Here is a 15,557-nt window from a genome sequence, read left to right on the forward strand (position 1 = left end):
GCTTCTCACACTCCTTAGGTGCCGTTCATCTTCAAATCAAATGCAGGCAAGCTCCTGTGTTTTCTAAACCCTCATCCGTATTTTCCTTACTGCCTGAGCTAACCCAGCCACACCTGGCCAGGGCCGTGCTGGAGGGACAGGCACTCACCATCAGCCTGCCTGTCCTTACAATACTTAACAGCTGTGACACAAAAACCACCTGTCTGAGCCTTCATTCATTCTTGGGCCAGCGGCTCCCAGCCTGACTCCTCCCCTGCCCAGGTTCCCGGGAATGATGGCTCCTGCAATGGAGAATCTGGATTCAACTTTGTCTGTGAAGGAAAACCTGGTCTCGGGGGTGAGGCAGGCAGTCCCTAGGAGCAGAGCCCAAGCACAGAACAACTCCAGCCCCCCGGGGTTTCTCTATAATATCTGCTGGAGAAAGATGTAACAGGGCTGTCAGGGGGAGGGAGCTAGGAGGTGGTAGGTGGTGGGAATGAGGTGGTGGTGCTGATTCCTCCAGAGACAGGCAGTTGCCTGCTCCCACAGGGGCCCTGGTGTGTGAAGAGCAGCTAGGAGTCGCCCAGTGATGTCAGTACTATCACTAGCCCAAAGGCCCCGCCCCTTCTGCTGGAAGGAAGAGTGACCTCACAGGCGAGAGATGTTCTCAGGGTAAGGGCAGCAGCTAAGACTCGTATGTGGGCAATACTTAGAACGTGCGATAGTAAAACAGGCCAGCGGGGACATCAGCAATATCCACCACACCCTAACGGACACTGAGAAACAGTTTGAGACCATTAAGTAACTAAATACCGTTTAAAAGCTGGCATTTTCTGCCTTCTGCGTGTTTAACTTTGAGTCACATTCACTCTAGACCCTGCACAGGCCTGCCAGTCAGTCAAGGAGTTGGTGGTCTACCTTGCTCACCCCTCTTCAAGGCGGAAGGCACAGGAATAAGTCTCTGTTCTAAACCTGAGTGTGGATTCTAAGAACAGCAAACGCCTCTCAGAGTGGGTTACCCTGGAAGGGTGACAGCCACCAGTGGGAGATGTGTCTTAAAGCAGCAGCTCTGATCCCCTCGCCTCATGAACCGAGACAGTGGCCAGTCGGACAGCAGACAGCTTGATTATCCAAGTATTTGACATTCATTACTGGTCTCCTTAGGTGGCATAATGGATGGTGACTGACCTCAGCCAGTTATGGCTGCAGAGCCAGGTCTTTTCCCCAAAACTCTGTTTATAACAATAACCCCATGTCTGGAACTAAAGACTGCCCACCTTTACCTTTGGTAAAACAGCCACCCACCCATGGCAGGACTCTGGCTTAGAGTAAAAGGATGGAGACAGCCAGAGAAGGCTTTGTCACCGACTGCCTAGAAGCCTCCCTCTTCCTTTCCACCAGTCTGGTGCATGGGCCTCTCACACCTGACTCCACAGAATCAGGGAAGGGCTGCTCAAACCTGAAAAGGGCAGCTCTCCTCAGCTTCCTGTGAGAACAAAGGCCAGGCCTTGAGAAGCCTCAGAAGGTGAGAAAGGCCACAGTTCCCACCAAACAGCAAATCCCTCTCTTCCCAGGCCTTCATTTCCTTCCAATGCTGGCACCCTTACTCCCTGAGGTCAGAAGCTGGCTCCGGCTCTGTCCCAGCTCTGAGACTATCTTTCCTGTTGCCCACTGGAAAGGCCCAAAGGAGAGAAGCAGGTACAGGAGAGAAAGGCAGGATCCTGGCTGGACAGCCCACAGGGAGGCAGGTGGAGAGTCCCCTTCAATAGCCATTACTGTTCTCCTTTCCTGACCTGTCTTCCTGGGTGTGTGGTAGAATCTGGTCACCCCCCTACCTCAGCAATCATGAAGGGATAGAGGAGGGTAGCATTCAACACCCATGGGTCAGTGAATAGGACAGTGAAGGGATTGTTTCAAAAAAACCCATGATGCCCAGGCCACTGTGAAAATCAATGACTAGCAGTACCCTTGGGAGCCTTCCCTGTCAGGCCAGTGTAGATCCAGGGCGAAATCTGTGACAAGGAGCTGTGTAGACCCAGGGCAACACCAAAAGTATTACAAAGAAGGAAGGAGTGTCCAAAAGAGAACCAAGATGGTCTTTAGCATCCCTTCCTCTGATTTATGCTTCCAAAGAGAAACGGGATGGCAACACATCTCTAGGGGCCATGATGTGCAGGCACAGAGCTGGTGCTGAACCCCCTTTTGCAAACTAGAAGCAGGAAGTCTGCCTGTTACAAAGGAAATGCTCGCCAGAGGCCCCAGCTTCCCCTTTGGGGCTAGTCTCTATTTCTTCTCCGCACTCTCCCCCTCCCCCAGCCCAGAGCATTCATGCTGTGCTTCATATTGTAGTGTGAAGACTAACTGGTCCGGCTGCCCTAGAGAACAGGCTTTGTGGAGGAGCTGTACGGAGAGGAGACAGTACCAGGCCCTTTGTATGTGCTTCAGCCCCCTCTTAACAGGGCAGGGAGAAAGGCTGGTGGCAAACAAGGAAGCCCCAGCCCCATTGCACCATACAAGGAAGGAGATTTGAGCTGTGGGCCTGCTCTGCCAAGATCTACAGACGACAAGAGAGTCCACACAGTGGTTCACAACTTCATATGAGCGAATTCAGATTTTCAATGTTTCGTCTTTATCTAAGTGCCTTGATCAATGGAGGGCCCACTTCCTGAGTGGGACCTGCTTACCGCTCTCTAGCTTTCCTCAGATGACCTCCATCTCTGGCGCCCCGATACCTGAGATCCCTGGCAGCACCCAGTACCACAAGGCGGGCTGGAGCTGAGCGTCAGTAAAAGTATCCCTCCCAAAGCCTTACACTTGTTATCCTTTAAACACTTTAAAATGTGCTTTATTAGAAGAGAGTGCCTTGAAGCCGGATGATGGCAGCACATGACTCTGATCCCAGCACTTGGGAGGCAGAGGCAGGTGGATCTCTGTGAGTTCCAGGACAGCCAGGGCTACACAGAGAAACCCTGTCTGGAAGAGAAAAATAAAAATAAAATATGGAGAAGGAATTTAGAGACGTGGGGCGTCACGATCAGACCTTGAGGTGGGAGCATATCAAGAGGTGCATCCCGGCCACGTGTGTGTAAGTCCAAACATATCAGACCAGCCAAAAGCTGGCCTTGAGGAGGACAGCATGTGAACCAGTGTGAATGTTAGAAGAGATAAATTACAAGTAGACCAGTGGGAGAGCTAGTCACCAAGGACAGCATGGGGTGTGTGGAGGTAGGGGGTGAGAGAGAACGTGAGATTATGACTATAAGGAAAATGCTTTGAGGGCCAGAGAGATGGCTCAGTGGTTAAGAACACTGACTGCTCTTGCCAAGGTCCTGAGTTCAATTCCCAGCAACCACATGGTGGCTCAAAACTATCTGTAATGGGATCTGATGATTCTGACAGGTACACTGTACACATATAAATAAAAGAAATTAAAAAAAAAAGGAAAATGGTTTGACCCACACACACCATAAAAGAAGAAGCCTCGGAGAAGAAATAAAAGGTGCAAGGTCAGGTGACTGCCCCATGTCCCACACAGAGCCCAGTGTTCCTGGTGCAGTGCCTGGCTGGCATGGGCTTAGCAAGTGGATTAGGCACCAGCCAACAGAGGCTGGGAGTCTTGGGATATGGGAGGGTGGAAGGGAGTGGTCCAGCAAACAGGCCATAAAAAAGGCAGACCTATAAGAGCCAGACCCCGGGCAGGGCAGGGAATGTCCTGTCCAGGTTGAGCCTGGCAGTCACAGCCACCGATCCACAATCATAGTGACCTGTCAGGAGAATAAACTAGCTCTTGCTTTCTTGCCTTCTCTTGCTCCTCCCTTACCCCCCCCCCACGTGCTCATGACCAGCCTCCTCTATTTCTCTACTCTTCTTCTCTCCTCTCTCTCTCTCTCTCTCTCTCTCTCTCTCTCTCTCTCTCTCTCTCTCTCTCTCTCCCTCTCAACCTACTAGCCTCCTAACCCCCCTCCCCATGTCCTGAATAAACTCTATCCTATACTATAAAGAAAAAGAGAGAGAAAAAAAACTATTTTTCTCCATCCCAGGCTCCGCAATCAGTCCCCACCTTATCCCTACTCTCTGGGGAAAGAGCCTCTATTACGGGCAAAGGCACAGATCCTATCCAAGTCACCTCATTCCCACGGACCACGGGGCAAATGCAGAACTGAGCCACGGCAGAGGGCTGGGCTGGGATTCCCCCAGTAACTGAGTCTGCAAAGACCAGCTCCTTCCACAGCACCTGCGCCTCTGACTTGAGTCCTACACATTCAGGTCTGAATTCCCCAACACAGCTACTGCAGAAGAAGTCAGGAAGCAGCTCTGAGACAGCCGCCCCAAACACCTGCTTCCTGCTCCACACCAGCAGGGCTTGGCCAAGTGGGTGACTGGGGCCCGCCCGAGACACCAAAACAGTCAGCTTGACCAGCAGGGCAGCTTGTTTATAGAGGGACATCCCTCAGGCGTCCAAAGGCTTTTCAGTGGATGTTTATAAGAGGAAGCTCAAAGGCCCTTTATCTCTTATGAGACAACAACAGCCATGGTGTGTACTAAAAATGGCACAGAAGGAAGTAAGAATTCTTTCCAAAAAGGTTACGTGTGAGTGAAGGTCCAGGTATTGGTGTGTAAGAGAGGGTGTGTCTAAAGATAGGCATGGCTGTGTGGATGTGTGTAGAGTGTTTTGAGATGTGGAATGAGGGTGGGGGAGCTGTGTGAGGTGTGTATGTTTGGCTATATATGTTTGGGGGTAGGGCTCAAGGGTAATATGCATCAGGAGAACGTGTCAATGTTTTTTCTTGACATCCCACATTCAACACAGAAGCCTTATAGCAGTGGAATTTCTCCCCGCTAGTAAGTACCAATCATTTCTGCAGTGGACACCCAGTGTCCTCTGATCCAGTTAAGTCCCGACACTAGCTCTCTGGAGGCAGCATCAGATTCCATGAGTTGGACACTCAAACCCCTAGCCCATCCCTCTCTTCATAAGCCAGGCGCAAATCCAGGTTGTAACCTGTGCTTCTGGCCAACTGGCTAGCCGCCAATCAAGATCCTACAACCTCTCTCCCAGTGGAGCTGTTTGGCTAGGCAGCTCCGGGAAGTACTTACCCTCTCGGGTTTACTATACAGCATACCAGGGGTTGCAGGAGCTGCACAGTGTGAGGTCTAGAAGCTTCTGTGCCCTCCGTTGGTGCGAGGCCCTGGTGATGCTCTAAATCCGATCCATTTGAGCATGAAGAGCTCCCTACATAGGTAGGCTTGCAGCATCGACAGCTGCACTGATGTGTGATTGAACATAGAGGGTATGTTCCAATGCTCCAGCAAGGCTTCGTGCATATTAGCCTCTGCTCAGCAGTCCCCCTCCCAGGACATGGGGCAAGACCAGTCTGGAACAAGGAGAAGCAGTGTGATCCGCTCTAAGACAAGGTAGATGAGAGAATTCAGACCGGCTCAAGCAGAGTCCTAGGATGCTGGTCCTCGTCCCCTATTACATACAGACCCTGGAAGGAATGCTTAGTCACAGTTCCGTGAGGCGGCCTCTGTGGCCATGCATGGGGACCCTGCCATGGTGTACATATCTCAGCCTTTCTGTGAAGTGAAAGTCAACTGTGATAGAAATTTCACCAGATTGGTTTATCTCAGAGCGGTTAGGAGGTACTGGGGAGATGACACAGACCCAGGCTAGGTGAAAAAGAATACATTCCAGGCCTGCATTTCTCAGAAGCAAGGGTTATTTTAATAGGGTAGTTTAGAAGTCTTCCCTGGAAAGACAGTTGAACCTCCTTCTCTCCCAGCCCAGCAGCCTTGCCAACGGCAGGTAAAGAAGGGTTGCCTCTGGTTTCCTCCCATGATAGGTTTCTGTGAGGGCCACACGTCCTGTTTACAGGATGGTTTCCAAGTCACCGGCCGCACCGAGACTCAGCTCTGACTTCACATCCTCTTCCTGAAGGGAACCCCCACAAGCCTTCCTTTTTTGGTGCTATAAGCTGAGAATCTAAACTTTGCATACTGGAATTTTGGGGTTTCCTCTACTTCTTACCTGAGGTCAGGGTTGAAAATCAAAAGCCAGGATGTCTGACTCCCTTTCTTCCCAGAATCCACAGGGTCTTTGGACTAGAGGCAAGGGTCTCCAGGCAATCAATCAGTCATACCAGGGTGTCTTTTCCACCTCTTTTGACACAATGCCCAACCATTAAAGAAGGAAAACTCTGTATGACCCAGCCTATCTCCCAACACCAGAAGAAACTGCACACTTGGGGGTTTCCATGGCATTTTGGGAAATCCTCCACAGCATCATAGTCCCGCCTGCTCGGCTTGCCCTGCCCTAGCTGACTAGTCCTACAAAGGAAAACCAGCACCATGAAAAACCGAGTCCCTTCAAGGTCCTCCGAGACAGTTTGTACAGACTGCTTCACACTCCCTAAGAGTCTGGGATTTTAAGGGCAGAACCAGGTACAGAGCCTCCCAGAGGCTTCCCAGATCTACCTTTGATCAAGGCACTGAAGACTCACGGCCCCAGCAGGACTTCTCTTAGCAAGGATCTTAAAGCTTTCATCCTAGAGCATGGCACCCTACAAAATCACCCTGACCTGTTCAGTGACCCTGGACTACCCACAAGACCTGGCTTCAGGTCCACAGCTGACCACAGGACCACAGCTTCCAGATCACCTTCACCTCAGTATCAGTTCAAAGAACACACTTGCTTATTTACTAGACCTGCCCCCATACCACAGCCCCAGCTAGCCTTCCACGTGCACAGCAGAGTGGGACTCACCTTGAATGTCCCCGTGGTCAAGGAGATCCGACGCAGAACATAAAGAGACTTAACTTCTCAGAATACCTGAAGCTTCTTGGACCCTACCAACCAAAGTTCTCTTTATGCCCCAGGCCATGTTGTGAACAAAGGGTCAACACATATAGTCATGGTCACCATGAGGGGCATTCAGCAAGTCCTGGTCAGCCACAGGGTTCTGGGACACTCACAGGTGCGTGTGCGTGCATGCACTCACACACACACACACACACACACACACACACACACACACACACACGAATGCTTAAAACAGAAGAGTTGAGACTCCATATTTAATGAAGTTAATCTGACAACCCATAACTGAATCTCCCTCACCACAAGACAGCTACTGATCCACCTTCCCAAACTCACCACCCACACAGTCCTTGGATGAGATGGTTCAGCAGCAAGGGGCTGAGACCCAGCAGCCAGCAGCCATAAAACCCAGCTATGATCATCGCCCAGCCAGCAGGGCTGTACACGTCCACCCCAACCACCTCCCTCCCTCCTGCTAAACGGAGATGGAGACGGAGCTCAGTACCTGTCCCAGGGCAGGAAGAATGGCCAGGGCCCTGTGGCCTGACATAAAATAAACCACAAACACCAATCACCACCTGTCTCTCCCAAGACTTTCCTTTTTTAATACACAAACAACATACACATTTTACGTATTTGCTTTCTTAAATATGAATAAGCAAAAAGTATAGTCATAAAATGACAACTATAGCATGCTCTCACTTGTATAGGGGCTTTCTAGAACAGGCAAATTCATGACGACAATATGTAGAATAGCAGTAGCCAGGAGCTGGGGAGAGGAGGCAGTGGGGACCATTGTTAAGGGGTGCACACTATCTGTTCATATACTCTGGAAATACACAGTGGCGATGGTCCTACAGGATTGCAAGTAAGTTTGCTGACTCTGAATTGTACACTTAAAAATTATCAAAGAAATAGTTTTTATGATTTTCAACGGGGCACTAAAAACTATCGCTATTACCTATAGAGGGGAAAAAAGAGATGAGAAACAAAATCTCCCAAGTTTCTGCCACCTAGACAGGCCACCAGTTCATCACATCCATCCTCGCAGACACATATCTAAATGGATGGCATGTTTCACAAAAGTACTACCCTGCCTGGTAGCTTCCTTCTTAGAAATACATAGTATCTGTCCATGTTTACAGACGCGCATCTGTAACCTTCATTTTCCAAGCCATGTGATATTCCATGCCATAATTAACTAGCTGGAGATTGGGAGCTTTGTAAACAATGACTCCAGGGACATCCCCAAGCACTTGTCCAATTATACCCTTAGCAGAGTGCGGAGTCAGGGGCTCCCTCAGGAAGGCTGTCCAAAGAGCAGAGAGGTTAAGCTTCTCTAAGGGGGCTAACTTCTGTCTTACCAATATTCTGCTCTCTACCTGGATCTTTCTTAGACTCCACTTGGGTTCCTAACATACTGCATAGTGCTCAGAAAGTTAGACTGTCTTTTCCACAGAAGCCATCCTAACCTCCAGTCCCAGGACTTCCCTGGGGACACATCCTGCCTGGACCACAGAAAGCAGGCAACTGGGACCTAACAAGGCAGGCAGGGTTATCCTGGGTTAATGTCCACTGAACTTCTTATCCAGCACCTCTTTGAGGGTGCCCAGGGACTCATGCTTTTGAAAGCTTTCTGTGTTCAAGATTTCAATCTTGAGGAGACATTTAAATATTTCCTTAAAATGCAAATAGACCCTTCCAAAAGAAGCCAAGGGCTGAAAGGGACACACGGAAGTGCCTAATTAATCCCTTGCCTTTGAGATGGGGAAGTAAGGCTCAGAAAGGTTCAGCACAAATGTCTCAGTAACCACCCTAGAGTCCCTGGACTGTCTAAAATGGTGATTCAACCAAACCAAGTCAGAGAAAATTTTGGACACCTAGTGCAATCCTTATTCTCCTCAGCCAGGGCATAAAATTGAAAGAAGTCACCAGTGTCATACCCCAGCTCAGCGGTGGCCAGAGGTTCACACAACTCATGTCCTGCCAACCCAGTGTTCAGTGACATCATGTTGATAGCTAAAAAAAATCAGCAACAACCGGAATATTTATACTACAGAAGCAGGTGAACACTCCAACCTAAGACTTCCCCAAACCACCCTTCTGAGAGCCAGCTGTTACAATGCCACAGGGTATCACTGGTCACAGCCTAGCTATGCACCCTTGAGCTGCTGACTTCCATTTTCTCACCAGTCTCTCCAAATCCAGTTCTCCATGTCCCTCCATAATACACACTCTCAGATCTATCACACCCTTCCTCGTATCAACCAAAGAACTAGAAAATGTCTTGCTGAACACAGAGACAAGAAGTCAAGTTCAAGTAGAAGGGGAATGAGGATGTAAGACAAGAAGGGAAAACAGAGTGACGTCTCACCGATTAAGAGCCCTGGCTGCTCCTGAGACCAGGTTTGGTTCCTACCACCGACGTGGAAGTTCACAACTATCTGTAACTCCAGTTCCAGGGCATCCAGTGCCCTTATCTGACCTCTGCAGGTACCAAGCACTCACAGGGTGCATGTACCATACATGTAGGCATTTACCCATCTTCATTCAATCTTTAAAGGAGAGAGTCATTCCTGTGAGCAGTTGGAAAACTGTCCCAAGAAGTAACTTTAAAGACAGCACAGAACATGTCCCAAAATAATCCCTTCAGAGTGAGGGGACTGGGGTGTGTTTATATAATTTCTCTCATCACTGGCTGGTAGAAGCCAACATGTAAGGAGGACACTGACCAGTCTACCACAGGGGAAAAAAAGATAAAAAGGAAGACAGACTCCAAACCCACTCTACCCATAGAAAGGAAGTTAACCAAACAAACACAATTGAGTGCTAAGACCACATAGTGATAGAATATGCCCACTTTGTCAATCACTTTGGGTTGATAGAGCCAAGGAAAGCACAGGAGATCTTTCTGTTAGCTGTTAGAGAGAGTTGGGGATGTGGAGAGGGGAACTTGGAAGTCATTAAAGTCAGCCAAATGTCCTTCACTCTGGTTCAGTCACGGTTGCCTTGAGCAGGGGTCCACAGGAGCCTCAAACTCTTAACCCACACAACTGCATCAGGCTGTGCTCATAGACTTGGCATCTTCATTCAGGGAGGGTAGCAATGACCCACTCAGTGGAAACCAAGCATGCCCATGTTACTGTACCTACTGCTCCGCCTACTTCCCCCCCACAGCCATGTCCTCTGTGGAAACTCAGAAGCAAACTGGCAGCTTAAGTGGGAGTTTACCCCTCCTCGAGGACTTTAAAAAGTTCTTTTGGGAGTTAGCTGGGCAGTAGTGGCACATATCTTTAGCCTTTAATCCCAGCACTCGGGAGACAGAGGCAGAAGATGTCTGTGAGTTCAAGGCTAACTGGATCTACACAATGAGTTCCAGGACAGCCAAGACTATACAGAGAAACCCTGTCTCAAAAAAAATTCCTTTAGGAATCAGGGAGGTGTTTATATGTGGCAGTGTGTCATTTGGGTAAATAAATGGACCGCACTGTGAAGGGGTCAGGAATAGTGGTAAGCGATGGGGAGGACTGTTGCCCTGCCATTATCAGTACAGCTGGGGCAGCTCTCAGCAGCTAAGACTTGAGATCAGAGACGGGACATGCTTTTATCCCAAGCACATAAGACTTGAGCAGTTTTTCACTGGAGGAGAGGAGAGGAGGCTTGGGCAGGCTCTAAGGCTGTTCTTAGGACCCCTCCCCCATCCCCTCTCAGCCTTTCCTTAGGACTCTAGCAGCTACACTCAGCTATCCACCTCCATCTCCTCCCAAGCTGCCAGGACACTTCCTCTCTAAGAATCCCAAAGAGGACAATCAACTCAGGCTCTCTTGTCATTGGACGGCAAGTTTCCTTTCTGGCAAGCACCAGAGTCCAGCCCAAAAGAGAAGCAGAGGTGTCACAAGTACAGCCCTGAGCACACCTTAGCTGGGACCTTAGCCATCACTGAGTAGATCACACACAGGAAAGAAGTCAAAGGGAAACCAGTCAGCCTCTGAGCCTCTGAGATGCTGCAGATGAACCCTAACAGCTGAGAGAGGAAGAACACAGAAAACAGGGGTGGCATCTATTGCCCTCCCCCTAAAATACCACAAACTAGAAAGCAAGCACCACTAAAGACAAGACACAGTGAGCTGGAGAGAGGTATGCTGTGGAAGTCAGAGCCTGGGAACTTTGCCCTCAGGGAAGTGGGGGTGGTGATGACTGCAGATACCACAAGAACAGAGCAGATCACACACTGACCAACCTGGCCCATCCCATCCATGGATGCTGGCATAGAGATCTGGGATACCCTGGTCTCTTTTTAGCTGGATTTCCCAAGTCTACCCTCATCATTTGTGCTTGAACTCCATGTTTGGTTGTGTTTCTGCGGTATTCCACCTCTGCTCTATTTTTTAAAGAAGAAATGGGTGTGGCTTCACATGACCCCTCCCCCAACACAGGCAATCCCAAATACTACCAGTCCACACCCCCAGCTGGTCAGGCAGTCCCCTTTGGTACTAGGGCAAGAAACAAGCTTCTTTGCAAACAAAGGTCATCTCGCACTCTGCCATCCTTTCTCTACCTTCCCGAATCCTGCTGGACTGCAGCAGGTCCCAGGAATCAGGCAGGCTTCAACAGCCCTACCCTAGGTTCTCCGAGCTCAGAAGATACCACACAGTCCCTAGGAAAGAAAGGAGGAGGGGGGCACTCTTCTCTCAAATCCAGTATAGCCCAGACCACCTGTAGGAAAAGCTTCCACTTAATAAACGTGGATGAAAGTATGACAAATCAACCTCAGGTTCCTCATTCATGTGCTCTTCAAAAATGTCCCCTGCTGAATCTTCCGGCTGTTTCTGAGAACCATGACCCTAATTTTTTCTTCCCACTGTCCCAGGACCATTTACCGCGGGGACAGAGCCCGCTCGGACAAATTGTCGTTTGTCCACCGCTTCCTCTTACAGGAATCCTCCACTTGTGGGGTGCTTACCTTACTGTAACCCTGGCCTCTCCTCTCAGGAAGAATCGTTTCTAATGCCCTGATTTCCAGACTCTTGGGACTAAAGCGCGCGCACCGTTGAGAAGCCTTGTGCTGAGCCTGACACTGAAGCACAGTAGTTGTCTGTCCAGTGGCTGGAGATCTGTCCCTGTCGGGTCATCACCACTCTGCTGCCTAACAAGGCGCACTCGGAGATAAAGCTGGGTGCAGAGTAAGCACTCTATATACACGAGTGGCCAGGCCGTCTTTTGAAAGCACCTGCCTAGCTCGGCCTCCAGCGACCTCAGGCACCAGCTCCGGAAGGGACAAGAAACCCGAGAGGGGGAAGTACGCAAAGCACCACGCGCCCTTAAACTCTGAAACCCAAAGGGGATTGGGCTCGCCGCCGGCCGGCGACTTGGTCCTCACCCTGGGAGCCAGAGGGCGCACTACAGTCCGACCCTCCCCCAAGCTCCCCAGGCCTGCACCTGCTATCTCTTCACCCCTCCAGGGAGTTCGGGGACACCTTGCTCCGGGGATGGGAGTACTTTCCTGCCACTGCACTTAGTGTCGACCGCAGAAAAGGTCTTAAGGGATCAGAGCCGCAGCACGAGCTCCAGGCCACAACTTTCTACCCGAGAAAAACGAGTGGGCTGGGACGCCCGCCTGCGCTGCTCCTGGGGCAGCCCGCACACCTAAGCCCACCTTGCGGCTTGGGAGAGGGATGGCGAGCGGAGACAGGGAAGACTCAGGGACCGGACCAGGCTGGCCACGGGCCGCTGAGGGAAAACTTTGGGCTGGGTAGAGGGAGACAGGACCACCGGCACCTTGCACCCGCATCCCGCGCCAGTACCCGGCTCCTCGAGCCCCGCGCACTGTGTCTTGCCTGTGTCCGGGACCATCTGCATCCGCTCTCGCCGCAGGGGTTGGAAAGTGGGGGCGCCGCTGCGGGGGTGGGGGTGCTCCAGCGTGCTTGGCCAGTGATCCGCGGGACCGGCTCGCTTGGGCCGGTCTGGGCGGCGACAGTGCGGCTGAGGGCGGGCGCCCCGCCCACCTGGCCCCTCCGCCCCGCCTCCCCAAGCTCTGCCTTTATCTGCCGATCCTTGACCAACCCACCCGCCACCCCGTAGTTCTCTCCCCAACCCTCTTCTCTTGCCTTTCTTCCCTCCTCTCCCTCTCCCCCTCAAGGGGGCGGAGCTTCTCCCCTCCCTTCAAGACAGACAATGCTGTGGCTTCGTGTCGGCCTCCTCCCTTCATCTCCCCCCAACCCCGCCCCTTCCAGCTCGCGCGGGCAGCCAGCATTTCTTCTCGGCGGGCCAGAGTGCACGAGGAGGGGGGAGGAGAGTACGGGTGGAGGGAATAAGGTGCTGCCTCTCGCCCCATCGCGCCGGCCCTCTCCAAGCAGCGCGGAGATTTGGCCCGAGCTCTTCAGTTAGCCTGGCACTGTGACAATCACTCCCAGGGAGCAGCCCGCCTAGAGAATGCAGATTTCCTAGCAGAGGATGTGCAGTTGGTGGAGTCGGGTAGTGGTTCTTTCTAACACCCGGGTTTGTTCCCAAAAGGGTTTGAGCTGCCAAAGGGCTAAGTGGGCCCCTTCGACTTCGCAGGCCGGCAGACGTGACAGCAATGTGAAGGAAGTCAAGTTTCTTTGTCCATCCCTCACCTCCTCCTCCTCCTCCTCCTCCTCCTCCTCCTCCTCCTCCTCCTCCTCCTCCTCCTCCTCCTCCTCCTCCTCCTCCTCCTCTCCATCCTTAGACCTCCGGGGATCTCTTGTGCATAGGAGGGAGCACCCAGCTACGGATTCTGAAATCTCTAGCCATAATTCTTCGTTTATACATGCCCGACCTTGCAGTCGGTTCCCAAACCAAAGAAGAAGGAAATCTAACGGTTAAAGAAAGGGTGGCCAAGCCCCCAAAGTGCATCCCGTCTGCCTAGGAGCCAGATATTCTCTTCTAAACTCATTGTTTGGTTCTTGGAATGTGTCTCCCATAGAAACAATGTTATAAACGGCTATCCGTTCCCAGACCAAGCCACAAATGTGCTAAACCCAAAGCGCAGCTGTGGGGTGGTGCTGGAAACGTCCCACAATACTGAACAAGAAGGCTACTGATCTGCTTTTTCTACTATGAAAAGGGAGGGAGGTATTAGGGGAAAAATGCATCTAGTCCTTTCCCCTTGAGCTATAAACACAAATCTGGTCCATTAATTTCTCTCACTGGAGCCATTACTGTGTATTAGGTAAACTGCTTTACTTCACAGGTATCAGGACTCCAGGAAAAACGTGCTCTGAGGATGTAGCATTTCTACAGCTAGAACTGCAGGGAGAGCTGAGGAAACCTTCTCGAAGGGTTCTTCCTTCTCTTCTAACCTGGCCTTCCATGACCTCAGAAACAGGACAAAGGGAAGCCATGACTGGTTTTGCTGTTCAAGAAGGCTGTAAGATATTGCTAGAATTCCTCAGTTTCTACCCCAACCTCTCAGAAGAGCTGCTCCCTGACTCACTTGAGTCAGATGGTCATTGTATAAACAATCATCTGGTTTTCTGACAATTAGGGTACATTCTTAATGCCAGAAATACTGGTCCTTGGCCCTATTAAATCCAAATCGGGCAAGTCTGGTGATGTGCAGCCATAATCCCAGTGCTCATGAGGCTGAGACAAGAACGCTGTGAATGTGAGACTATTCTGTGCACATAGTGAGACCTTTTAAAAAGCACCTCTGTGAATACAATGAGTGGTGATCTGAGTCACTGGAAAACACCTTTCTAATGGTCCGTTTCCTCATAAAGAGGCCACAGAAGAGGAGAATGGTCCTTCATCCTTTCAGAGAAGATAGAGGTGATGCATCTGGGCTGGAGATGCTATTTCTCAATAGGAAACACACACTGAATTTTACGTTTCAACACTGCAGACTTCCACATGCAGGCTGCACAGGAAGGTCCACTGCCTATGAGAGCAGCAAAGGAGCACCATCTAAAAGAAACAGACCAATAAAAATGGTACCAAATACTGGAGCAGTAGCTCAGAAGGAAAGGCATGCATTTAAAATTTCTAGTAGCTAGGTTAATAGTTGGAGAAAGCCAGGCATGATAGCACACAGCTATAATCCCAGCATCTGGAAGACTGAGGCAAGAGGACTGTGATTTCAAGGCCAGCCTAGGGCATAGAGAAAGTCTTGTCTCAGAGGTGGTGGTGGTGGTGGTGGTGGTGGTGGTGGTGGTGGTGGTGGTGGTGATGGTTGGTGGAGAAGGAGTAGGAGGGGGGGAGGAGGAGGAGGGGTGAAACAGAACAGGTAAAATTAAGTTTTATAATATTTCTGTTTGGCCTGGTGTGTTGAAAACATAATCTTAACATGCAATCAATATAAAAGTATGCTGGGCATGGTGGCTCACACCTTTAATACCAGCAGCTGAGAGGCATAGGCAGGATCTCTGTGAGTTCCAGGCCATCCAGAGCTACTTAGTGAGACCCTATCTCAAAAATGTGTTATGTATAAGCACACTGTAGCTGTCTTCAGACACATCAGAAGAGGGCATCAGATCTCATTACACATGGTTGTGAGACACCACGTGGTTGCTGGGATTTGAACTCAGGACCTCTGGAAGAGCAGTCAGTGTTCTTAACCACTGAGCCATCTCTCCAGCCCCCACATAAATAAATATTAAACACACAATAATATAAAGAAATTATTCATGAAGTATTTTATATTTGATACTATATATTTAGTATATTTTTATACTAAGGATGAAATGGGTACATGTTTAAACTTCAGTGTATCATAATTCAGATGCTAAATTTTTATCAAGAATTT

General features: G+C 50.3%; 1 protein-coding gene across 4 annotated transcripts in view; it reads right to left on the reverse strand.

Annotated features, from left to right (window-relative positions):
• Rassf2 (Ras association domain family member 2) overlaps positions 1 to 12,852 on the reverse strand; it is a 36,216-nt gene extending 23,364 nt beyond the window's left edge. The window contains exon 1 of one of the 4 annotated variants that reach the window (XR_005501884.2): positions 12,634 to 12,852. The gene's annotated coding sequence lies outside the window, so the exon portion shown is untranslated. Of the gene's footprint in view, positions 1 to 11,759; positions 12,544 to 12,574 lie in introns of those variants that run through there. The other 3 variants (NM_001037096.2, XM_063283783.1, XM_006235066.4) reach the window with 3 other exon arrangements.
• Between the last annotated feature and the right edge of the window lie 2,705 nt (positions 12,853 to 15,557).

Source organism: Rattus norvegicus, chromosome 3 (assembly GCF_036323735.1).
Source record: "Rattus norvegicus strain BN/NHsdMcwi chromosome 3, GRCr8, whole genome shotgun sequence".
NCBI classification, from domain to species: domain Eukaryota; kingdom Metazoa; phylum Chordata; class Mammalia; order Rodentia; family Muridae; genus Rattus; species Rattus norvegicus.